Source organism: Danio aesculapii, chromosome 19 (genome assembly GCF_903798145.1).
Source record: "Danio aesculapii chromosome 19, fDanAes4.1, whole genome shotgun sequence".
Classification (NCBI taxonomy): domain Eukaryota; kingdom Metazoa; phylum Chordata; class Actinopteri; order Cypriniformes; family Danionidae; genus Danio; species Danio aesculapii.
In genome coordinates this window covers 39865985-39893863 of record NC_079453.1, presented here as the reverse complement: position 1 = coordinate 39893863, position 27879 = coordinate 39865985, and the positions used below count along the sequence as shown (strand labels likewise).

Genomic DNA, 27879 nt, shown 5'->3' with positions numbered 1-27879 from the left:
GATCAGCGTGACCCACGGTGCATGCCTTGCATGTACTTATGCATTTATACTTCTGCATGCTGTTTGTGTTGCTCTGAAACACTTCTGAAATGCTAGCTGGCAGTGAGGTTTTTATGTTCCTTTTTCTGAACGCTACCCTAATGTGCAAGTGGCTGGAACCGGCGGACGGGCAACAACTTTAATCACATGGTAAAAGCAAAGCAAAACTTTCCAGCTGGAGCTCCTTCACGGAACTCGACTTTAGTAAACACTTGCTCCAACGGGTTTGTGCCAGTGTTGCTAACTATTTTTTAATGAAAAGTAGCTAAATGTTGACAGATGACGCCACGCACTAATTTGCATATCAGTGTCGTCATCACATATTATCTGACAAGGGTAAGCCCATCATGTCTCTACTCTGAGGCGCCGTGTATTATGTAACGGAGGCCAGCTAGTAAGTGGTGTGCAGGTAAACCTCACTCCTGAGACCTCTAAAGGTGCTCTAGCGACAGACACTAGAGGCCATGGTCTTTAGTCTCCTTGGTAGAGCACTCGACTCCCATGCGTAGGGTTGATTGTTCGATACCAGCTCGGAGCGAGTTGGGTGGTGTAGGACTGGCGGGGTTACATTGGTGCCGTGACCCGAATGGGAGTGAGGTTTAGGGGGGTGAGTGTAATGGAGGCCAGCTAGTAAGTGCTGTGCAGGTAAACCTCACTCATCTGACCTCTAGAGGTGCTCTGGTGACAAACACTAGAGGCCATGGTCTTTAGCCTCCTTGGTAGAGCACCCGACTCCCATGCGGAAGATTGCTGATTCGATACCAACTCGGAACGGGTTGGGTGGCGTAAGACCGGTGGGGTTACAATTATATTATATTAAAACATTTCATCCAAATGCACAATAAATAGGTTCTTATTAACATATTATGTGATGATGTCATGGCGTAATCGCAACTCAAAACTACATCTTTATGTTATACACAAAATAATTGGTTTTCTCATATTGACTGGCCATGTCAGCAAAAACATTATTTGAAATATGTCCATTTTGATTTGTATGTTGTTGACTATTTGTAAAATACACTTTTTGATAGGAATGTTTTATTTTTAAATAAAAAATGATATTGAACAGTTACATTCTTTTAAAACAATCACAGCTTGTGTACTTGATACTATATTGAACTTGTGAAATTAACACATTTGTGAAAGTGACAACGATTATAGCACTATTGGAATTCATTGATACCTAAATTACCAACAATTATACATGTTAACAAATTTCAGTAAATTAACAGTTATGAAAAACACTGAGCTAGCAATTTAACTTGAATGTGATATGTGTGTGTGTGTGTGTTGAGTGAAACCTGCAGCTGCGCTCTTTTGAGTTACTTTTTAAAAATAGCTAAAAGTAGCCAAATGAATGTTAAAAATTGCTAAATGTGTTGCTAGGTGCTTTTTGCAAAAAAAAAAAAAAGTTGCTAGGGTAGTAAGGAAAGTTGCTAAATCTAAAAAACTTGCTAAGTTGGCAACACTAGTTGGCGCGGCTCTCGGCCCCGCCCACTCTCGTCAGCGATACCAAGCCGACCAATCACAGAGCTTGCGCTACGCATTGTTGCGACGTGTAGTTAAATTTTTTGAGAGGCGCATGCCAGCGTCTATGCGGCCCGTGAAGGCTGCAGCATACGTGTGCGCTTAACGCAAAACTATTAATCAGCCTTAAATCAGCCTTAAATTAGTTAACTCCTTAAATTGACACTTTTTCATGTAAGAATTTAGTAGATACTTTGGGACCACTCTTAAATAGTGGCATAATACAATATTTGGCATTTTAAAATGTCTTCATTTCGTATTGAGAACATAGCAATGATTTTTCAGTTAAAATGTTATTGTGGGATTACCTTTAAATAATTTTATCAGTGCATTAATATATGCTAGCAACGTTAAAAAACTGTAATCAACATGTGTTAAAACTGCTAGTGTGTTAGTAACGTGTCAAACATGCTACAAACATGTCAGAAACGTGAATAGACAATTTAAATGGTTTTAGACAGGGGAGACAAAAATCCCACGAAATTGAGACTTATTTTGTGTGTGTGAAATCAGAGAGCTGATTATAGGCACCAAAATGTCATGAAACATTCAAATATAAAAGAATAAAAATCTCAAAAGCAAGAAAATACCCATAATGCACCGTGGGTTTGCGCGTCAAATGATTTTCGGTCTGACCACAAGATGCCACAGCGGAATCCTATCTATTAGTACGTTTCTAAACAACTTATTATTTAATTAAAGCAACATTTGAGGCCTACATGACATAAATCTGAATCATAGACATAGCTTCATAGACAGCTCTCTAAATGTTAAATAACTATCACAAGGCCTCACCAAGAAGTTTAAAAAAAAACGGCATCCCATCAATGTTCGAATTCACTCACTCGTTTTCATTCACAAGTGGAAAGTGGATTATATTAGTGGACAAATGTAGAGGATGGTGAAGGAGTATATAGGGGGCGATTTATGATACACATAAGCCAACATTTAGCCAGTAAACACAAATGACGAAACGTGTTTTTTTATACACTCGATAACGTTTTGGACGAGTCTACATGTATTAGCAGCACTTGAATTTGAGTCCTTGTACAACCACCAGATGGCAGACAAGAACAGCAGAAGAAATGGTGAAGTCCTGGAGGAAGTCCTCGTGTGTGTTTCTACAGATGTTTGAAGGAATGAAAGGTATGTTAGCTCATTTGCTTTACCGACTCAAAAAATAAGGCTGTCAAGCTTTTTGAAATACAAATGTAAGTCTACCACCCAAACTGCAGGCCTTTGAATGTTGTTGCTTTACATGTGTTGGTTTATGAGACACCGTGGAGCTGTAGCATGAAAACAGGCAGAATGTTAGGTAACGCAAAGCACTGCTCTCATTATTTTACATTTTGCGGCCCAGTCTGTGTGAATTGGAACAGAATAGACTCAAATTGGCTCTGTTTCAAATCAGGCTAATCGGCTTTTGAGGGAAAATACATTCTCTCTAATCTCAACCCCGCCACTGTCCTCACTGAAGTGCATAAAAAGGTAAAACTGTCATTAAGAAAATCACATTAAGGGGCAGAAAGCCACATGTAATCCCGTGTTTTCTCTCCTTCTTAGTTGTGCTGCTATTGTACCATCCATTGCCCATTTTCATGTACCATAATCCTCTATAAACACCTCTGGTTCAGCTGGAATCTGTGCTTGGAAGTGTTTGTATTAATCATCTGCATTACATCCTCAGTCCTTTATGGCAGCCAGCAAACTTAGGCATTGAGGTAAAGTTGGTTTTATATTCGCACATTCAGACTTTCTCCTTAACCAATGTTAACTTATCAATGACGCTGGAATTGCTCGATTGTTGTGACATTTGCAGTAAAATCTCAAAACATAAATTTACAGAGAAACTATACATTAACATAATATTAAAACATCTGTTTATATTTTCTAAAACAACTAACCACAGAGTTCTGGGAGCAAATATCAATCTGTAAACTTTTTTTATATTTTAAATTAGGAAAATAAACATGCATTATGGATCTGACCAAAAACGTCTGCGAGTTTACAGTATACAACTTACTTTGTAGAAATTCTGTGTATTAAACCGTACAACCCAAAAGAAACAATACCAATCAAAAGAATAAGAGTTGGTTCACTATAAAACAAAAATGATTGATTTGGTTTTATTTGACATTTTTGCATTAATGAGGGAAAATCTTCGTTATGGATATGACAGATGTGAAAATGCCGTTAGTGTGACTTTGGTAAATCAGTTATAATAGTTTGAAAACTCTAATAGAGACATTTTTGAGTATTTTTTAATTCATGTAAAATACTTGCTCAGACAAAAAATCTAGAAACAGTTTCACTATTTTGGTGAAACTTTTATTTTTTTTAATGGCAAGGTTGACATTTGCATGGAATTGCTCATATATCTTTGCTAATTCTAAATAGGGAACTCATATTATCAGAGTACAACATTGTTCACAGTCATATAAATAGTGCTAATGTTGTTTTCAAGTCATACTTAGATGAGATTTCAGACCCAGTATTCAAAGTAACATAGTAAACGATACAGGAACCGTGTCACAAGTTGTCACTCAACGATTGTGTCAATATATAACCAATTTTACCTCAATAACCTAGGCTGGTAAATTTGTTTTACTCTAGAAATTTTGATTGGTAGCCACTATATAAAGCCTATCGAGTATGATTTATTGATCTATTAAATTACCCAAATATATTGAATTTTTTAGCGCCCACCTCAACCTTAAACCCAGCCGTGACAGTACTGTAAAAATTGTAATTATTGTTATACAGTGTCATTAAAAAATGCTATTATATTGATGTGCACATCACACTTCCGGCTGGCCGCATATCCGATCTAGACTTTACTGACTTTTTCAGTGCCTTTTCATTGGGCTGTTTCCACAGCTTGTGGCACAGCCAGCAAACCTATGCATTGAGGTAAAGTTGTTTTTATATTCGCACATTCAGACTTTCTCCTTAACTAACGTTAACTTAATACCTTAATAAATTTATCTTTGCTAATTCTAAATAGGGAAATCATATTATCAGAGTACAACATTGTTCACATTCAACTAAATAGTGCTAATGTTGTTTTCAAGCCATCCTTAGATGAGATTTCAGACCCAGTATTCAAAGAAACATAGTAAACGATACAGGAACCGTGTTACAAGTTGTCACTGAACAATTGTGTGAATATAAAACCAACTTTACTTCAATAACCTAGGCTGGTGAATTTGCTTTACCCCATATATTTTGATTGGTAGCTACTATATGAAGCCTATCGATATGAAACATTAACTAGAAAAATCTTAATTTGTATTTTTTAACTCCTAACCCCACCCCAACCTTAAACCCAACCATCACAGTAACGTAAAAACAGTAATTGTGCCAAGTATTATTTATGCAATCTATAGAATAATCTCCCTCTACTCATCGCCTTCTTTTTCTCCCAAATCTCGCATTTTGTTATGTGAAAGAAGCGTTTAATTATCTTTCAGTGAGTGTTTTGTGTTAATTGTATCAAATAAAACAAGAATTTCTGAGATATTCTCCCTGCTCTTTTCTCTTTCACATGTAGGATATAAAAATCAAGTTTAATGTTTTGATAACTTCATATGTATTTCGTGTGCATTCACGGTTAGCGATGCAGGTATGTGCATCTGTTATAGTGACTGACTGTAATGTACTATAAAAATGTAATTTATCATGTGATTTTCATAGGACAGTTATATAGAGACACATTAGTTGCAGAATTTTAAAGAACTTTAATGATTTAAATGCTTTTTATTGGATATTACTTCATTCGATGGGACTACGCATGACTTTACGGAGAGCTTATGACCTACTATCTACGGTTTGCCTTAAGAACATGTGGTGCACATGTGGTACGAACCAATTTAGTTGCAGATTAGCTAGTAGTTACTAAGCCCCTAATGAGAACTTTACGTTCTAGTTAAAAAAAAAAACTTACGAAACTTACAGCAATTCTGGGAAAATTACTTTGGGATGTTTAGGTTTGCATGAACCTTGTTGACAGCCGCCCAAGAGCTTACTGGCTGAGGCTATTTGTGGCCCAATTTTTATTTATTTTTTTCTTTGACTTTGATTATCAGCAAAGTTTTGATCACAGAAATATTAGTAATTTGGTATTAAATACATAGAATTCATAGCCTTTCATCAATTATCAAGGGAACAAGTATCTGAAACAACATATTGAGGAAGTAATTTTAAATCTTTTCTAGGAAATCAGTGTTCATGTTTAGTTTTATTAGATGTACAGTGACTGTAAAACCCCAGTTTCATCTCAATACATGTAAGCGTATTACTAACAAATAATTTTACATATAGCACAAAGCAAATCGTTGTCCGGCAGCCAAATGCATTGCTATTGTCTGACAGTGACGGACTGCTGAAATGCAAAATCCTCGGCGGACTGCAGCCATTCAAACACATGGACAGCCCTTGACAGGCTCAGATTCAGCGTCACTGAGCTCATGTGCATCCCATGGGTGTACTGTCAGGCCTGGCCACACTGATCCTGCGTCAGTGTCACCGGTCCCGTTACTGTATGCATGTCAGCCTCCGGGATCCTCTGGGAAAGTCTATTGTTTTCCATCCATTCGCAATCGGCCGCTTTGAATGGTACAATGATCAAGCAAAATAATCAACTGGCCTTTGTTTTAGACTGCCCAGCTCAATGGGAAGAAATAAACTTATGGTAATGAAGCCTTATCAGAGGCAGTTCAGATGTGAGAGTGATGGGCTTTGCGTGCCAGTCAAGCAGATTCATCCAACACAAGGCAGCCAATTGTCCGAGCTCCAGATGCTTCATAAAAATGTGCCTTTTCTCTAAACATCAGTTGCTTTAATTTATAAACATCGTTTTACTCATATAAGATTATTATTATTATTGTTATTATTATTATTAATATTAACAATATCATTTAATCATTAATCATTTAACAGCTCTTGTAATTAAATCTCTTAGAGAACTGATATTAAAGTTGAACATTTCAGTTCACCCAAAACTGAAACATTTAGAAACTAATTACTGATCCTCAAGTGCCTCCAAACCATTGTAAGTTTCTTTATTCTGTTGAAGACTAAAGAAGATATTTTGAAGAAAGCTGAAAACCGGTAGCCATTGATTTCTGTCAATGAAGTCAGTGACTACAGGTTTTCAGCTTTCTTCAAAAGCTTTTGTGTTCAACCATTTAAAGAATTTCAAACAGGTTTGTGAGTAAATGATGACGCAATTTTCAGTTTTGAGTGAACTGTCCCTTTCTCTCGTCATAGTCACGATGTTGCCCATATGGTTGTCACAATAGCATTAATTCACGTTACGATACTATACCAGCTGAAGTATTGTAATACCAGTAGTATTGCGATACTGTAATTCATAACTCAAATCTATGAAATAAAGAAAATCGTCAGAAATACTATATTTTTTATAATAGGCCTACTTGAATTGAATTCCCTTATTATTGAAAAAAGTATTTGCACATCACTTCAACCTAAAATGCATTAGTTCTTTTTGTTTATTTTGTAGATAACTGACCAACAAAATAATCATTAAAATAAAGATACAAATTAGAACAAAGTTAGTTACAAAAAAAGCATTTTTCCAACAAAATTTAGCTATATGAAGTGGTTAAAAAATGCTTCAGTGTTTCCTGTTTTTCATCTATTGTGTGTGTTTTTTGTTTTTTAGTCATCAGGTTAGAATCCAAAATAATTCAAAATTTCACTTTGCGAGTCAGATTCTTTTAGAATCTTTTAAAAAGAATCTTTTAACAGATTGTTGCGGTTGTTGTAGCTACTAAATCATATTGACAGGAACAGAAATAAACTGATTCAGATGTGTGAAGCATCAGAAAACGGCTAAAGGTGTGAATTTTACACAGTTTTGCTACCCTTTAAAGGCTCCACAGACATTTCAAATAAAATAATCTATTGTTGCACAAACGTGTAAGCATTTTATTGTATGCAGCATTATGTAATGTAGACTGTTAATGATGATACTACTGTTTACAAAGTTCAGTGACACCGGCAGTATTTTGTAGCCATAGTATTGCCATAGGTTGCACTGTTTACCAGTACTATGATAGTATCGCAATATTATGGCAGTATCGCAATACTATGGCAATATTGCGAAACTACCATAGTACCGCTAAACAGTGCAACCCTAGTTGCCCATTACATTGCACATGTAAGCACAATCATTGAGTGCATTCAGCTCAGCACAGCATTGTTTTAGTTGTTGTGTAATTTGTCACAAAATATGCCAAAATGAACATATTTTGTTAATATTTTAATTGTTTTGGTATGTACTTCAAAAGGAAAATTGAACTGAAAAATGTACTCTCACTCAAATGGTTTCAAATGTTTCTTTGTTTTTTTTTTTCCCACAGTTGAACATGAAAGAACATATTTTGGAAGAATTCTCAAAACCGGTAGCCATTGACATCCACAGCATGACTTGATGGACCTAGTGGAGGTATAAGATTCTGACAATATCATAACCTTGGATTAAAAATATCACGGTTTCACATATTGTGATTACTACACTAAAATAAGTTATTTTTAAAAGTCTGGTTAAAAACTGATGTTGGTTTATAAGCGATTTGTTTTTCTAATGTTTGCTGAATTGTGGGCTGACCAGTAGCTTTTGATGGGGAGAGTCCTTTTATACTGGAGATACTGATACCAGTGAGACCCACCTGTCACTCAAGTGGCATGCCCTTAATTATGCAGACTTAATATAACTTAATATATATGACACGGATGAGTTACCAACCAACCCCCTCCCCCCTGCCCCTCAGAGTTGTCATGAAGGGTAATATTAGCTATATACACCAAAATTGTTCTTTGTACCAGGCTGTGAACATTGTTGGCCATTTTAACAGTGGGGTCAATAGAAATCTGCTCTTATTGAGCCAGGAGGACTAGCGGAATTTCGATAAATTGCCGTTTCTGTTACTTCTGTATTTGCTTCACGAGGGAGAGCAGAAGGTTGCCGCTTGGTAATTTCACAACCTGATTGGTCAGCTTTTTTATGTATGTATTTTGCACCAACATACTTAGCATCCAAATCAATGCTTAATGCTGGACAAATGCACTCACTTTATGCAAGCACATATGGTTTTATTTTCTCCATCTGGAAACTCACGAGGTCTTGGTCCGTTTGTTTTGTGAGTTCACGCTGCAACAATTACACCTGCTCAAGTCAACTGCATGAACATCATATTAACTTATGAGGGCTATGAATTTGGATAAACTATTTTTTACTTTAATGAAAAATATCCAAGCATTTGTTTTTGCTCATATAGTGGAAGTAAATGGTTAACAACATTTGTAATGTTTTTAGTCTTCTGCAGAATCTCTTACAGGTTTTGCGAAAGAATGATGCGAGTAAATTCTGTATTTTGAAATTATTTTTGGGTGAACTATAACTGTAAGAAGCTGCTTAATTAGAGAGGATGCTTATCATCCCACATATTTGCGACTAGAATGCCTAAAGCTCTTTCTATGTTTGATATCACTGCAATGGGTTGATTATCAATAAATAAGAGCTATACAAACTTTAATTGGTTGGCAGACTATGGATAACTTCTGTTAAATGAAGTGAATTGTGCTTGTACGTAATGCAAATCCTTTGAGAATACACGTTTAGGAAACTGTAATAACCTATTTGAGTGAATGTGCTCTTTAGCAAAATGCTTACCGTGACTTTCTGAGGCAATAACTAGAGCAAGAACTACATGGTGTGATTTTTATTCAAATTGATGATGTTAAATGGAGTTTAAAAGAGTCACAGAATGTTCCTGTACTCAAAAATAAATCCCCTGTTATTCAACTTTTTTCTGTTTGCACCTAGTTAAATTGAATAGGCCAGTGTTATGATACAGTATATATCAGCCAAATATTGACAGTATGAGCACAGAAGATCTTTAGTAGAATGTTGAAGTCAGGAAAAAAGCAGGTAAAATGTAAGAGACTACAAAAAGTAATACGAGTACAAAACTGTAGTATTTCAAATCAGTGTAATAATTTTTTCCATTGTGTAGTGTACTATTGGATGACAAGCTATACATCTTCTGAAACCCTTTACAACATCCAGACAGAAAGACCACCAGTTCTTTTTTTTTTTTTTAATAGTTATTTTTAGGGCATTTTCACCTTTATTTGGAAAGGACAGTAGAGGTTGCAGACAGGAAAGTATTGGGAGCAGAGAGAGGGAAAGGGTTGGCAAAGGACCTCGAGCCAGGAATCGAACTTGGATCTCCGTGAGCACCACGGTGCTTTATGTCGGCGCACTTAACCACTAGGCTATTGGCACATACAGAACATCAGTTCTGTACACAACGTTTAAACTGGCGAAAAAGACAGAGAAATAATTAAATTCAAGTATTTTACTGTAATTATTGTTTCAAAGTAGCTTTATATAATAAAATAATAATTAATAGTTAGAATAATATATAATAGAATTATAATAAGTATAATAAATAATAATAATAATAATTCCGTAATTTTAGATATAGCTTTTCTAGACACTCAAAGCGATTTGCACATAGGGGGAATCTCCTCATCCATCACCAGTGTGTAGCACTGGAGAGGAGACTGAGTCAAGTATGATATGGGGATGGTTAGAAGGCCATGGTGGAGGCCAGTGGGCAAATTTGTCCACGATGCCGGGGTTAAACCCATACTCTTTTTTTGAACAACATTTTTAACGATCACAGAGAGTTGGGACCTTTGTTTAATGTCTCATCAGAAAAGATGGCACTCAATGAGCAGTATAGAGTCCCCATCAATATACTGGGGCATTAGGACCTACACTGACCATGGGTTGAGCACCCCCTGCTGATCTTACTAACACCACTTCAGGCAGCAACCTAGCTTTTCCATGTGGTCTCCCATTCAGGTACTGACCGGGTGCAGCCATGCTTGGCTTCAGTGGGTGACCATGTGAGAGTTGCAGAGAGCTAGCTGCTGGCTAAATAATATAGTTATTTCTTCTTCTGTCCACTTTCAGGTTTTTCTTTTTCAGACAAGACGGCAAAACACATTGTGGTAGCTAGTTTTGTCACACACACAAATAAAAAACAGATAGGAAGTGATAATTGGCCAGGAATGAACACCCATGAAAAAAATTAGGAGTCCAAATCTAATAAACTGACATAGTGGCAGAAAAAAACTGTGATGGATAGAAATATTGTGTAGTCTCACAACCCCCCAAACTATATACAGTTGAAATCTGAACTATTCGCCCCCCTGTTTATCCCCCCCCCCCCCCCACCAATTTCTGTTTAAAGGAGAGAAGATTTTTTTCAGCACATTTCTAAACATAATAGTTTTAATAACTTCTCTAATAACTGATTTATTTTATCTTTGCCATGATGACAGTAAATAATATTTGACTAGATATTTTTCAAGACACTTCTATACAGTTTAAAGTAACATTTAAAGGCTTGACTAGGTTAATTAGGTTAACTAGGCAGGTTAGGGTAATTAGGCAAGTTATTGTATAATGATGGTTTGTTCTGTAGACAGTCGGGAAAAAAATTAGCTTAAAGGGGCTAATAATTTTGACCTTAAAATGATTCATAAAAAATTAAAAACTGCTTTTATTCTAGCCAAAATAAAACATAAGACGTTCACCAGAAGAAAAAATATTATCAGACATACTGTGAAAATGTCCTTGCTTTTCCCAAACATAATTTGGGAAATATTTAAAAAAGAAAAAAAATTCAAAGGGGGGCTAATAATTCTGACTTCAGCTGTAGTTCACCCAAAAATAAAAATACTGCCATCATTTACTCACCATTGACTTGTTCCAATCCAAATTTTTTCTTCTTCTGTTGAACACAGAAGATATTTTAGTGTTTGCAAATTTGTACTCATTGAAGTCCATAGTATTTATTATTTCTGCTATGATGTCAGTGGTTACAGGGCTCCAACATTCTTCAATATATCTTCATTTGTGTTCAACAGAACTAAAAAAAAAGCTCAAACTAGTTTGGAACAAGTTAAGGATGCGTAAACGATGGCTGAATTTTCATTTTTTGTGCACTGTCCCTTTAAACGTGTGTGATATGTGTCCTCTTAACGTGCTTAATTTCATCATCCAGTTACACTGCTACACTGTTTGCTGTCATGTCGAAGTTCTTGCTCATTTGAACACCTTGCGTGCTCCCTCTTGCTATCTGCACCTGGATCAGTTAAGAGCACCTCAGTAGAGCCGTCACACTCCTGCTAATTCTTTGATGAATCGGAGCAATTGTGGACTTTTACGGCCGCTGGAATGAGCTCTGTGCACTGGCAGGACAGGAGGGGGCTACTAACCACTCATAAACAAGCCTCTCTCTGACAGATCAGCCAATTCACTCAAACGCAGCGGCACCATTAACAGCTCTTGTAAAACCACTAGTGACCTTTAAATACATCTCCATGCCGAAGACACAGCCGGCATCTACAGATGATCATTATAGATGTGACAAGAATCTGCTTCATCTTGAATGTAATTGTCCTGGTCTTGTTTAAAAGTTTGGCAAGTGAAAACGTTGTGTTCTTTGTCAAAGCTGTGTTTCCATGCAAAGATGCAAATTACATTTTTGCGCAAAACTGCAATATCACATAAAACATTTGTGAATAAAGCAGCGTTTCCATCCAGTGAGTCAAAGAGAACAAAATCTTCACTTTCTGATCAGCTGCTGCCCCTAAAAAAGGAATTTGCTGCGGTTGGAGAAGCTACTGTGAGTCTTTTTTATAATATAATTAATTACTTATGCTTCAGTAAATGCAATGAACACGCCAAGACTGGGATACTGAACCACTTTGATGATGGACTTTGACTGAGGGATTTTAGAATGACCAAAAAAACATTGTAGATGTTTTAAAATGTGTATTTTTTTAATGCGCATATCGGAATTTTATTCGGTAAAAGTGTTTCCATGGTAGTTTATGCACACTTTTTCTTTTTTGATAAAAGGGTTTAGGAATTTGCTGTGGTTGGAGGAGCCACTGTGTTTTTTTTTTTATTTATAATATGACTAATTAGTTGTGCTTCAGCTATGGTTTTATAGGTGCAAGACTACACTTTGGAAGTGCATATGCTTAAGACTGGGAGGTAATAATGCTGAACCACTTTGATGACAGACTTTGGCTGAGGGTTTTCAGAATGACCAAAACAACATTGAAGATATTTTACAATGTGGTCAGTCTGCTGCTTTCCATTGATGCCATCCTTTTACACTATATATTTAATCAACCTTTCATACTTTTTTAATGCACATGCTAGAATTTATTCTGTAAATGCAGGGTGTCTACTAGGTCTTAGTCTTAAATTTAAAAAACTTTCTTAAATTCAAGTCTTAAATTCACTGAAGTATAGTGTTGTGGGTCTTACATTTTTAAACAGGTCTTAATTTACCTATGTTCCAGTTCCTATCAGACTGACACCCAATCACCAATAATCTTTTAATATTTAAGTTTTGATTGCAAAGAGATACAATTCACAACAGCTGTTATTCTCTGTATTAAATTCCTTTTCAGGGAAAGAAAACTAAAGCAACTATAGGCATTGGATGATAATCGTTTTCAAGGTAAATTGGTATAAAAGTCAGGGATTTAAAACCGCCAAATTTTTCTGCCATACCATTCCTAAAATATGGGTAAGATTTTTTTTATTATTATTATTTTTTATTTACAAATTTTAGGACAACAGTATCTCCAGCAGAAAAGATGTCCCAAGATACTGTTTTAATACGTAAAGTAATTTTGTGTTTTTGAAACTAATGAAGACAGAAGTCAATTATTAATTTTGCTTGTGTAGCCTGACATGTTCACTGTTCCAGAATATTGTAAATGTTTCTTAAAATAAAATATTTTGTGTTCAAAAGGGAAAAAGTTTTAGTTTTTTACCCAGACATTTAAAAAGAATATATTTTAGAGCAGTAATCACAAAACCATGAAACCGTTATCCAAGGTCAAAAATAAAAATAGCAAATTTAAGTGGATTGAGTATAAGACAATTAAGTGGTCCCAAAAACAGCTCAAGAATTGTGTTGTTTCAGCTCATTTTAAATAAGCAGTTTGAATAAGCAGCGAAAAATTAAAAAAGATAGTGTTCCTACAAGTTGGATAAGCCAACTCTATTAAAAACTCTGACTTGAGCTGCATTCCAATCTAATTTTAGATATTCCTCCGCAAACTTCCCTTCACTTGTTCCCTTGGGAGAATCCCTTTTTCAAGTGCATTTCACTTCATCAAGTCAATGAGGGAAGTTTACATGGAAATCCCCTTAAGCCCTCAATTTTAAGCACCTAATATGTTCCAAAATACAATGTGATTGTGACATCACAACAGTGTAGTTCCAAAGTGCTCAAGCTTTTATAGCTTTGGTGTCCAAACTTAGTCCCGGAAGGCCGGTGTCCTGCATAGTTTAGCTCCAACATCCTTCAACACACCTGCCTAGGAGTTTTTAGTACACCTAGAAGGAGTTTGATTAGCTGGTTCAGGTGTGTCCAAGGCTGCATTTACACTGCACTGTTCAAATGACTCAATTCCGATTTATTATTTTTTTCTCCCCATGTGGCACAGATCGGATATGGCCCATGTATGTGTAAGCAGGAACAAATCACATGGATTCCGATTTACTCAAATCAGATTCAGGCCTTGTTCACATGTGGAAATTTATCCGATATGAATCAGATCTGTGCCCTCGTGTCTGCAGTGTAAGCAGGTAGATCGGATTTTTACCTGTCAATGTGACTCGCGTGTCATTAAAAACCATAGCGAATGACTTAAACTCGCTTTGACGCTTTGACGAATGACGCTTTCTTTTCAGAAGAGACTTCAGCAGAGTCCCAAACCTTAAATCTCATACACGAGGACTTAAACAGCTTTCATATTGTCATATAGCACAGGTATTTAAGCATGTTAACAAGAGCGAGAGAGCGCAATATCCGCCACGTAACCAAAATAAACTAATATAAAACTAGTGCATAAATCACACCATGGACATAACATTAAGGCTAAGGTTTAAAAAAGCCTATATATCAAAAGAAGATGGACAAATGAGAACCTTTCTGTCATAAACTATAGTAAAACAGCTTGTTAAAAGCTGTGAACAGATTACACACAGGAATAAAAAAAAAAAGAGCACTCTTTTATTATCAGCTGTTAGTCAGCGCCCGCTCTTTTTTTTTTTTTCCCCGGTCATTGCGCCTTTGCTGTGTGCAGTGTAAATACAGACGATCGGATACGAGTCACTTTTAAAAGACGATGTAAGCGGGTCATCAAAACAATCGGATACAGTCACAAAATCGGAATTGACCGTCAAGATCTGCAGTGTAAATGCAGCCTAGTTGGGGTTGGAACTAAACTTTGCAGGACACCAGCCCTCCAGGACCAAGTTTGGTCTCCATTCCATTTAAACCCATTAAGATGTTCTGCCAGTATTGGACAGTTGTGTAACGTTATCAGTGATGTACATCCGAGTGAACACGATGGAGGGAAGTTGGAGAGTGAAAGGCATAAAAAATTGGACTGGAACGCAGCCTTGGTTTCCACTTGACCCACAGACTTTCTCTTGCTATTTATTGAAATAGTCAGTATGACAAGTGTAAATGGATGGTGTAGGGAAGTCAGTCTCCCAGGAAATGAGAAGAAGACTGCAGCGCGCTCACTTCACCCATAAATGCCAGTGTGCTTTGTGCCATTACTGCATAGCAGGAGGGAGCCGCGGTGTTTGAATCACCCTCAGCATTTCTGCTCTCTGTTACACTTTACCAGAGCCCATAAAGTCAAACACAAAGAGACACAGAAGCAGCACTTCTGTCTCCTCATATCACCAAACTGGCAAATCACAGTGACAGAGCTGGAGAGAAAGCAGGATAAGCCAATTACAGGTGGCTGGGCTGGCAAACCCACCCTAGAGAGTGCTGGGGAGATTACAAAAAAAAGTTCTTTTTCAAAATGCTCTTTCCGTCATTCACTTATCTTTCCTTTTCATTCGCTCTCAAACATCCCGGATAACAAAATTAGCTAAATGATTTGGATGGAGGCAGCTTCGATGAAAGGCGACCCCGTGCCAATGTTCTTTCGGGTTATCCATCAAATTCAGAGGCTTTTTGGGAGATGTGGGCACTTTTTCCCTTTAGGAGCCAATCAGAAGGTCTATTTTTAGCCAGCACTAACACAGCAGCCTTCTAAGTGGCAGATGGTATTTGGGGGGGAGTGGGGTGCAATTTACAGTAAACAGATTCTTTATCCTTGGCAGGTCATGGGGAGCGCGAGAGCTCTGCGGCCATTTAATAATGGAGCATTTCAGCAAATATAGGCCCGAAGAGTCTTGGGGAAAACGTTTCAACATCTCGACGCTCATATTAACCGCAATTGTAAACATAATGCATTTTTGTGTAGGTTGAACATGTTCACCAATTAGGCAGTTAGCAACAAATGCTGGCATAAGCACTGCCCCTTCCTCAAAGTTTTTAGCCAATTTGTTGTTAAATGCAACTTTCATTGGATTTGGTTTTACCCATCATTACTATTTTTTTTTTTTAAAGATATGTGCACATCAATTACTCGATTACTGCAATCGAATTGTGGTGGGACAACATGAAGGAATTTAGGCCCAATCCTAATTAGCCCTTCCTCTTACCCCTACCCCTTGTTCTGTGCATTCACATGAAGAGATAGGCGTGTGCCAATTTTATTTAGCTTGAAGGTGTTGGGCTAAGAGGAAGGGCTAGATAGCCCCTTGAAACTGAGATTTTTCCAGGGTCACACTCAAAACCAAGGGGTACAAACAATTTCCAGAATACACCAGCTACAACGACAACATGGCTGCATATGCAAGTCAGGAGATGCACAAATTAGTACTTATTGGCATTATTTTGGCATTAAATTGCTTTACAACACACTGGCAAATGTTTTTAATACATTTATAATGGCGTTTGTATTTTACCGTCATACTTAAAAAAAAATATGGCTAAAATAAATTCCACTATCTATAGACCATTTTTAGGGATGTAAACAAAAACAATGGTCCCAATGTATTTCCGGTTTTACATTTTTAATTTCGATAGCTTCTGAGAATCCAACAAGAGCTACATATTGATAAATAAATAATGTTATGATAGCTGTTTTAACATTTAAGTGATGATTGAATTGCCTCGTTACAGTTATGAAATAGTTTGTTAACAAGCAGGAAATGTTCATGGGCCAATGACATGACCACATTGAAATGGTCTATAATCCCTAATAAAAACTCCTGTATAGCAGTCCCACAACATACCTTCACATCTGTCACTCAGTAGCTACGTTTTTATTCAATTATTTCTATGTTCATTTTGGATATGTGAATAACTGAGTAGGATAAACTTAATTCGATAAGAAAAAATGTTCCCACTACGATGGAAACACTTTTACAGAACAAATTCCAGTATGTGCATTAAAAAAAGTCGTGATTTTGTTATGAGATCATCTGATGATGAAAATGTGTGTGAATGGACAAACCAGCAGGCTGAGCACATTGTAAAACATCTGAAATGTTGTTTTGGTCATTCTAAAATGCCGTAACCATTTCAGTATGAGTTATTATATTATTAATGACCTCCAGAATGTCAGGAGCATCTGTGCTCCGCGTCTCACACCTTCAAACGCCACCACACGTTCATTGCATGTCTGCATCGTCTTCTGAGACTCAAGTCATTTATTAAATGAAGAAAAGATTCACACAGCTTCTCCTACCGCAGCAAATTCTGTTTTTACTTTTAATATTTGGCACCAGTTAATCAGGAAGTGACGAATTTATTCTCTTTGACTCGTTGGATGGAAACGCTGCTTTATTTGCATTTCTTTTATACGATATTAAAGTTTTGCGCATACATTTAATTAGCATTTTTGGATGGAACCATAACTAGTGACACACAAATACCCTGTCAGAAATGTGTAGTGGAATTACCTTTTTACATTGTCTGGTTGCTATAATGTTGTTGTTTTCTTGTGTTTAAATGGATGAATATGGCCACGGCGTAAATGCACAGTACAGTTACAAGCTTATTGGCACATTAATTGTTATGATAACATAATATCGATGCCTTTGATGATTTCCTGAAGATAATTACCAAAAAATTACGCAACTGGAATAACTACAGCAGTCGCAGTCGGCAATCTCATATGAAGAAAGAGCTCATTAAGACATATTATGACGTGTGCAGGTGTTTTAGTGGTGTCCCAATTCTTAGGGGTAACATCTGAAGCCCTTCCCCTACACTGTTTGAAGGACCAAGGGGAAGGGCATCTTATACATAAACTTTCACCCCCAACACTTTTTAAATGTTATTTTAAATAAGTCTCTTATGCTCACCTATAATGTGTTGTATTAGTAAAAAACAAAACTGTTTAAACATTAAAGAAACATTTTGCCATCAGTGACCCAATTGAAAACCCCTCTAGCCTATCATCTTAAAATAGGCATGATTGTCACACAAAAGTGAATGCTATCTAGTTCCCACAATCTCGAAATCAAAAAAGTGTCTTTATTGACAAATACGGTTTCTTCACTAAGCCTTCCCAAGTGTTGATGCTTCCTCACAGCTTAATGGATGACGAGGAGGGAGAGTAGAAGTAGCCTAATGTTACGTTGTATGCGGCACAGATGCAGAATGCATTAGATCTGGCATTTGCAACACATTGTGAGCTCAGCAGGATAGCATCTCTGCAGAAAGTAAGTGCCTCTCAGCTTAAAGATAAGCAGCGGCATACAGCCTCAGTTTGTTACTCAACGATTTGCTTGTTTTGATTGACTAAGACTGTATTATTTCTGCATAAAATAAATGAGCAATTCAAATTAATTTTTAAAACAGGACTGCAAAAAAATTAAATGAAATAAAAAATAAATAAATGTAATGAAATGGAGTCCCATAAATGAAACTTGTAAAGCACATTCTCATTTTGATTGAGATTTGGGAATTTTCTTTCTTTATCATGTCCTGTAAACCATTACTGAACTGTCTGCATTATCCAGCTTAAAAAGCCCACTTCCACCAAAACACACCATTGTCATGAAATCCATATCTGATCAGTAATAATGGTAAGTAGCTTGTGTCAAATTTACATCCATACACTCTGAAATGGTAAATTGTTTTAGCTAGTATGTCCATTTGAGGTAACAATATGGACCCTTTAGATACAAATGTGTGACTTTTTAAAAAGGCACCACCCCAGTTACATCTTTCTTACCTTTTATATCTGAGAGCTGGGGCCAGTGTTTTCCAGCTAAACATTGGCCAGAGCATTCCTCCCGTTGACATGTCATTCCAAAGTTCAGCCTGGTGCCGTTACTGCCCTAGTGGTTATCATGTTTACATGGTTGTCCATGTGATGCACTTGAAAATTGGACTAATTGGCCAAAATTAACTTCCTAATAAACAGGTTCTGTATTTTATGATTTACTGGTGTTTTCCGTTTATTTACAGTTATGAAATTAACATGGGATCTTTATCTCTGTTCTGTTGACTTTTCATGTTGAGCTGTGCCATTTTAAGCAAAATGACTTTTATTGACATTTTTTGTAGTTTCAAATAATATATTGTTTCTGAAATAATATATAGATGAGTGTGTTCGTAAAATAACAGTAAAAGTTCTTCCAGTTTATTACCAATTTATATACAGTATATCCCTTTAAATAGAAAATGTCAATAAAAATATACTTTTCACACTTTTCAGCATTGATATTTGTTTGAGGATAGTTTAAGGTCCCATTAATTCAAAAGTCGGTAAATAAATAAAAAAAAAAAAAAGATGGGATACTGTTTATTTACAGATAATTGTACAGTGTAGAAAAAATTGTAAGGTAATTTGCTCCATAACTGTTTTACTTTTTTTGAGTTGACTTAATTCGAGTCAGGTACAGTACTTGGGTTAAAAGTTGAGTCAGCTCAAAAAAAAGCTGTGCAGTAATTTGCCTTAATTTTAAGTTAAGACCACTTTTTTTTTCAGTTTTTTTTTTTGTGCCATAGTCAACCTTCTTTTGGCTTTAACCAAATGAGATATTGTCATCCTGCATTGAGCCGGTTTCCAACAACCTGTCAACGCTTTGTGTATTGTCTATACCAGGGGTGCCCAAACTCGGTCTTGGAGGGCCGGTGTCTTGCAAAGTTTAGTTCCAACCCCAATCAGACACACCTGGGCTAGCTAATCAGGCTTTCACTAGGCTTTCCAGAAACATCTGTGCAGGTGTGTTGAAGCAAGTTGGAGCTAAAATCTGCAGGACACCAGCTTTCCAGGACCGAGTTTGGGCATCCCTGGTCTATACGCTGACCACTGTTAGTAAATTCTCAATGGGTGATATTCTCAAGCCTTGCTGTTTCAAAAACACTCTGACCCTCTTACAAAGCCACTTCATGCAAACACACTGCATCACACACACACTCATGAAACTGACTTCAACAGACATCTTATTCCTATTTTATCAATTTCTTACTTTATGATAAAATATTTTCCCAAGTTTTTTGCTTAATTCCTACACATTTTTTTCTTCTTCATACACTAAACTGATTATGATATTTGATTGTTTGCAATTTAATATGTTGTCTACCTATCATTTGTTGCCTTGTAGCATTATTCATCTCTATATAATCTCAGTAATCAGAAGTGGTTTCTGTCATCTGTGTACATGTGCAAAAATATATGTATAAAATACTATATTTTATCAAGGTTGCCATGGGGGATTTGTTTTAAATAAAAAAATGCTTAATTGTGTAATTGTATTTCATATGAATAAAAATTGGTTGATTATAAAAAAAGACGAGACATATTAGCAAGTGACAAAACATTTGAATGAGCAACACATTTTCCAGAAAACAATAGTTATTATTGATATTTCACTTTTTTTATTGAACAAATTCAACATTTCACTATGGTAAAATGGGAATGTAAATTGAAAACAAGTCAAGATCCCTGAGGTAGAACTGACATTATTTACTTGCATTTAATATATTATTTGCTATTTTCATTTGACTTTAGATAATAAACCATGTGTAGCATATTTAAGAGCTTTCAAATACTAATTTATTACTTAATAATTATTTTCTTTATACTGGACTCTGATGCAATCCATAGAGAGCTGATACTATGTGCTTAATAATTACCATTAAATACTTAAATAATTTAAATAAATACCTTTTTTTTTTGTTTGTGCCCATGTTGAACATCCTAGATAATGTCGTTCTTTCATTTGAGACTGAACAGTAAATTCAATCTTGTGTATCAAGGGAGTAAGGTCTCCATGCATGTTATCCTGTAAATGGTGTGTATTGTCATAAGTGGTAATGCATCTGAGATCAGTAATCCTGTAAAGGCAGCGCAGAGGACTGGGAGGGACAATGGGAGTTATAGGAAGCCATGCTGGGTCCATCTAAATTACACAGTCCATAAAACTGTAATAGGGAGACGATCAGTAGCTTATATCAGTAAGACTTTGCAGGGTATTTACCTTTTTATATGGGTGTAAATTTTACAGGGACCAAGGGCAGTGGAAACCTTGTCGTCTTGACTGCGAACACTGCAAAGCGACTCAGAAATGGAGCCAGGGTCACGACTATGCAGAGATGGAAGAAAACCAGGAGGAGATGCTGTAGAGGTATTATTTAATAATCCTCTTACTGATGTTCTGTAGTGTAAAATTACTGTTTGCCAGTGAACTGACCCTAATAGACTAAATGCATCACCTTGAAGTGGTTTATTTTGCAATGCTTACATGGCTAATACTGGACCAAATTATCTGCATAGCATCGTGTTTTGTTTTGAGTGCATTAATTCTGCAACTAAATATTTGTTTAAAAGAAAGGTGAACTGATGGTTACAGCAAAACTATTAACAATGGATTATACTTGTAGAACTTTTGGTAACAAACTAATTGTAAAACTAAAACAATTTGTAATTGTAATTTTGTAATTTGCAAGAAAAAAAGATGAGGACGTCTTGAAGAAAAATAAGTTTTATTCCAGAGTAGTAACAAAGTGCACAGCAGGACCTTGGGTTCACTAGAGTCAGAATGAACCCTGAACATTCTTAAAATCAAACCTTTTATACTATCTTTGATATTGCCTTTAGACTAGCCTTTAGATATTAATGAAGTTGCTCCTTGGCTGTTGACGCAGCTGTTCTCTATATCTCTCAATGTCAGGGCTCACGAAACTTGTTCTTGGAGGGCCGGTGTCCTGCAGATTTTAGTTTCGACCCTAATCAAACACACAAGCTAATCAAGGTCTTATGCCGCAGTCACACTCGAGTTTGTGCGTGCGAAATTCTGTTGTATGGCGCTGCAAAAATGGGCGGCATTAAACAAGATGATTAGACATTAAAAAGTGAGCGATTGGTCCATGTTTTCATTCCTGTCCAGAGAGGTCGTGCTTTGATCTTCGATTGGTCTCATGCAATCATGTGATGTGATTTTGAATAGTACCAGGATGCTGGTGTAATTCTAGTTAGTTCAAAAATTGATTCAGTTAAATCTAAAAGTCACTACTAAAGGACAATCTATTGAAGGGCAGCTCTACTGACCCCAACCAAACAAGCCAATGGCAACAGTGGCAAGAAACCAAAACTCCATCAACTGACAGACTTGGAGAAACAACCTTGGGAGAAATCAGGCTCAGTTTAGAGACTGGTTCTCTAGCCTAGTGTTTCCCCACCCTGTTCCTGAAGGCACACCAACAGTACACATTTTCAACCTCTCCCTAATCAAACACACCTTAATCAACTCATCAGATCATTAGAAGAGACTCCAAAACCTGGTTAATGGGTCAGGTAAGAGAGAGATCCAAAATATGTACTGTTAGTGTGCCTCCAGGGTTGGGAAACACTTCTCTAACCAAACAGAAAAGAGGCAGTGGCTCTTTTCTAGTGGCTAGAAAACGGTGAGTGGCCATCAAGATAAAGGTGCAGGTCCGAAATATTCCAAAGATTTTTGCCTCATAACCAATGGGTCAACATGGATGACCTTCCCAGTGTCTTTATTGATGACCTCATTCATTTATGACCTCATCTATGGGGGAAGTGTGCATTCTTACCTAGCAGCATTTTATGGATAATAGTGGTCATTAAATCAAGGTATTACAAATCACATCATTGATAATACAAACCTGAAGTCATCTCATCAATTACGTTATTAATGACCACACAAATTATTCTCGTTTCAATGATCTCAAAAAGACATTTGTAAGTGACCCCATGTGTGGCTCTTTAAAAACATTGGTATGCTTTAAATTCATTGATTTTGGACAAATGGACCTTCAGCATGCACTGGAGTGGTTTGCTACTGAGTATGACATGGTTGGGATAAGAATCAGCACCTACAAGTCTGAAGCCATGGTGCTCCACTGGAAAAGGTGGTTTGCCATCTCCAGGTTGGAGGAAAGTCCTTACCCCAGGTGGAGGAGTTCAAGTATCTTTGGGTTTTGTTCACAAGTGAGGGAAGGATGGAACGTGAAATTGACAGGCGGATTGGTGCAGTAATGCGGTCGATGTACGGTCGGTTGTGGTGAAGAAAGAGCTGAGCCGAAAGACAAAGCTCTCAATTTACCAGTCAATCTAGTGGTCCAGTACCTATGGTCATGAGCTTTGGGTCATGGCCGAAAGAACAAGATCTCGGATACAAGCAACCGAAATGAGTTTCCTTCGCATAGTAGGGTGTAGGGTGAGGAGCTTTGTCACCCGGGAGTAGAGCCGCTGCACCTTCACATCAAGAGAAGTCAGCTGAGGTGGCTCGGGCATCTGTTTCTGATGCCTCATGGACGCCTACCTTGGGAGGTGGTCCAGGCATGTTCCACTGTGAGGAGACCTTAAAGGAAACACTGAAGGGACTGTGTGGCTGACCTTGTGATCCCCCTGGAGGAGCTGGAGGAAGTGTCTGGGGAGAGGGAAGTCTTGGATTTTCTCCTAAGACTGCTTCCCCCTCAACCCGACCTCCGGAAAAGCAGAGGAAAATGAGATATGAGAGCTGATTTACTCGTAAGGTATTTTTATTTTTAAATATGTCAGGTAATGCAATAGTCCAAATGATTTCTATTAAATTGAACAAGGATACATTAAATTGACCAAGACAGTAAATACAAATATTTTTATTCAAATAATTCTTAAAAATAATGAGGAAATTCAAATGTATATTAATAACAATAACAATAATAATAATCCTAGAATTATCCTCAGCATCAAATCAACAGATCAAAATGATTTTTAAAGGATTATGTGACACTAACGACTAAAGTAATGGTAAAATTAATAACATGTTACATTTTTAACAATTGTTCCTGGGCTTGACATTAACACCTACCAAATGCGGGTAGATTTCAGCTGTGGCAGATTAGACAGGCACTCCGACTAGCCACTTTGGCTGGTTAGAAATAATTTTTAAACCATAGTTTTCCTAAAAGCTGGGTTCGACAATAAAGATGGCTCAATATGTGTGCAAATGTGATCTTAGAATCGAGAAGCAGCACGACTGACAAAAATAACTGTTCGCGCGTGCACACACAGGTGATGTCACTGCAGCGTGAGTGGTCAATGCTTTCGTTTAATAATTCTTTGAACAGATTATTAACAGCCCTGACATTAACAGTGTGCGTATGATCATCCTTTCATTATCACTCATGGTATGCTTTCTTTTGCTTACAGTTTTGTTGATATAGTTTAATTATCATTTTTTACAATAACATTGCTTTAACATTGCTTTAAAACGAGGATAACTCCCTGTTTATGTGTAGTTACCCGGTGATTTGGGACCTTTAGCCAGGACAGATTACTGTGCATAGTTTAAGATACATAACAATAGTTCTTTTTTAAATGTCAATATTTTTTGTTGAATAAAAAGTGCATTTATACAGCTATATTTAGCTTGTTTTGACACATTTCAAATTTGTGGCTAAGAAATAATTATTTATTTTTGGTGTGGTCAGAGATAAATTTGGTAAATCCTTAATTTTGAGCCTTGAAAAGTCATGTGACATAAAAACTAATTGCCATGCGACACAACCCATTTGCTCATGCACATTGAGCAAGCTCATACACAACACACACAAAAGGTGAAATGAATGAGGAGGCACGTGTACATAACACAAAATCTAAATCAAGTAATTTTAGCATGGCAAAGTCAAATTTCTGCATGTAAAATATATTTTCCCAACAACAAAAGTGTGGCTAGTGAAAATGGCGAGTGGCTAATAATGTTAGAAATCTACTAGCCACAGTGGCTGGTAATGGGAAAAAAAGTAACATTACTGTTTTGGGGCGACGTAGTGGCGCAGTAGGTAGTGCTGTCGCCTCACAGCAAGAAAGTCGCTGGTTCGAGCCTCTGCTGGGTCAGTTGGCATTTCTGTGGAGTTTGCATGTTCTTCCCGTGTTTGCGTGGCTTTCCTCTGAGTCATCTGGTTTCCCCCACAGTCCAAAGACATGCGGTACAAGTGAATTGGGTAAGCTAAAATTGTCCGTTGTGTGTGAATGGGAGTGTGTGGATATTTCTCCATGATGGGTTGCAGCTGGAAGGGCATAAGCTGCGTAAAACATGTGCTGGATGAGTTTTCGGTTGATTCTGCTGTGGCGACCCCAGATTGATAAAGGGACTGAGCCGAAGGGAGAATGAATGAATGAATGAATGAATGAAGATTACCGTTTTGCATTAATGCAAATTTGGTGTGCAAAGACATATTAAGAATAAATAAATCGGACAACTTTTTTTTATGTATTATTGTAGATACATTTGCTTCGACTTTAAAGATATAGTTTTGACTATAATGGTGCATAAAAAGTGCCAGATGAAAGGCTCTGGAATATGTTCAGTCGCTCATGTTTCCAGAGGATTTGGTCTCCTTCAGGTCAGCAGTAAACACCCACAGGGAACTCATTTACACTGCAAACAGACGCATCGGCACAGATGAAAGGAGCAAACTTTAGCTTTCTGTGGCCTCTGTATCTGTTAATGAGTGTGACTGGGCTGCTCAATGCAGAGGTGATGCTGACTGTGAAAGGGACGAAAAATATTCTGATAGCATTAAAACCAGCATTAGCCATTTGGAAAGAAAATACATCATTTTAAAATGTAGTGTCTGAGAATTGATAAAGTTGCAGAGTACATCATGTTGTGAATTACAAAAAGCTTTTTTTTTTAACCAACCTTTGTTAAGATTATACACGCAAATGTGCTTTTGTTCTTCACACTAATTCAACTAACAACAAAAAAAAAAATTGTTGAATACAAAATTTTGAGCAGAAAGACTACATTACCCATAATGCTATGCACCGAATGAAGATATTTTTCTCTGCTAACCTTAAATGAATAGTTTTATTTATATCCATGCTTAATGCAATTATTTAATTTGTGATTTTTAAATCTCTCTCTTAAATCTCTATGAAAAAATTAATTGGAATGATTTAATTCAGGTATTTAAATTTACCTGATAAAGAGCTGGATACTAAGGCATTATTAAGTAGACTTGGCCAATCAGAATGAAGGACCAGAAATGCATGTTCATATAAAACCCATTCATTCATTTTTTTGTTTTCAGCTTAGTCCCTTTATAAATCTGGGGTTGCCACAATGAAATGAACCGCCAATTATCCAGCATATATTTTACACAGCAGATGCCCTTCCAGCTGCAACCCATCACTGGGAAACACCCAAACACACTCATTCTCACACACACACACACACACACACACACACACACACACACACACACACACATACACTATGGACAATTTAGCTTACCCAATTCACCTGTACCACATGTCTTTGGACTTGTGGGGGAAACCAGAGCACCCGGAGGAAACCCACGCCAACACTGGGAGAACATGCAAACTCCACACAGAAATGCCATCTGGCCCAGCCAAGGCTCAGACCAGTGACATTTTTGCTTTGAGGTGACAGCGCTACCCTCTGTGCCCCCACTTCGCCTCATATATAACTAATCACTTAAATTTAAGGGTTTACTTGATGAAAACGAAGTATTTATATTATATATGACCCTGGAAAAATCAGTGTTATGTTGCACAGTTATAGTTTTGGCAATAACCAACAATATTAGATATTAGAAAATTAAAAATGTATAATATAAATATACATTTCATCCCCCCATAACGGTTTATACTATTGTGAATGCATAATCGTGCCAATCAATGCTAGAAAAAAATATGATTCAACTGTCAGAAACTGACAGTTCTAGAGCACTGAAAGACATATTAAGTATTCACAAGAGTATTCACAAAACTAGTAAAATAGATGTATATGCCTAAAAAAGAAAAATTAGACTTATAATTTGTATAGTTTGACCGACAGTAAACTCTAAAATAGTCACTATATCCAACAAAACACTAAAAATGTAAACATTTTATTAATAAATGAGATGTAATACACAGTGCATCAGGAAAGTATTCATAGCGCTTCACATTTTGTTGTTACACAGCCTTATTCCAAAATGGATTAAATTAATTTATTTCCTCAATTCTACACAAAATATCCCACAATGACAATGTGAAAAAAGATTTTTTTAATTGTGGCAAATTTATTAAAAATAAACACATAAGTACATAAGTATTCACAGCCTTTGCTCAATACTTTGTTGATGCACCTTTGGCAGCAATTACAGCCTCAAGTCAAGTCGGCTTCCATCTAGGACTTTACCATACGGGCCTGATTGGTGGATGGCTGCACAGATGGTTGTCCTTCTGTAAGATTCTCCTCTCTCCACATAAGAACTTCTCTCTTGCTTAGATGGCCGGCCAGCTCTAGGAAGAGTCCTGGTGGTTCCAAACATCTTCCACTTATGGATGATGGGGGCCACTGTGCTCATAGGAACTTTTAGAGCAGCAGACAGTTTTCTCTAACCTTCCCCAGGCTTGTGCCTCGAGACAATCCTGTCTCGGAGGTCTACAGACAATTCCTTTGTCTTCAAGATTGGTTTGTGCTTTGGCATGCACTGTCAACCCTGGGAGCTTATATAGACAGGTGTATGCCTTTTCAAATCATGTCCAATCAACTGAATTTACCACAGGTGAACTCCAATTAAGCTGCTGAAACATCTCAAGAATGAGTGAAAACAGAATGTACCTGAGCTCAATTTAGAACTGCACGACAAAGGCTGTGAATACTTCTGTACATGTGGTTTTTCAGGTTTTTATTTTTAATAAATTTGCTGCAATTTCAAAAAATCTTTGTTCACATTGTCATTATGGGGTATTGTGTGTAGAATTTTGAGGAAATAAATAAATTTAATCCATTTTGGAATAAGGATTCGTCAATGCAGAATTCACACCCTGGTAGTGGCGTAATGT

General features: G+C 36.8%; 1 long non-coding RNA gene across 1 annotated transcript in view; it reads left to right on the top strand.

Moving 5' to 3' along the window:
* The first annotated feature begins 2670 nt into the window (after positions 1 to 2670).
* Positions 2671 to 27879, top strand: part of LOC130246587 (uncharacterized) — a 40489-nt gene continuing 15280 nt past the window's right edge. The window contains exons 1-3 of the long non-coding RNA XR_008839454.1: positions 2671 to 2715; positions 7953 to 8038; positions 21074 to 21193. This is a non-coding gene — a long non-coding RNA (uncharacterized LOC130246587). The remainder of the gene's footprint in view (positions 2716 to 7952; positions 8039 to 21073; positions 21194 to 27879) is intronic.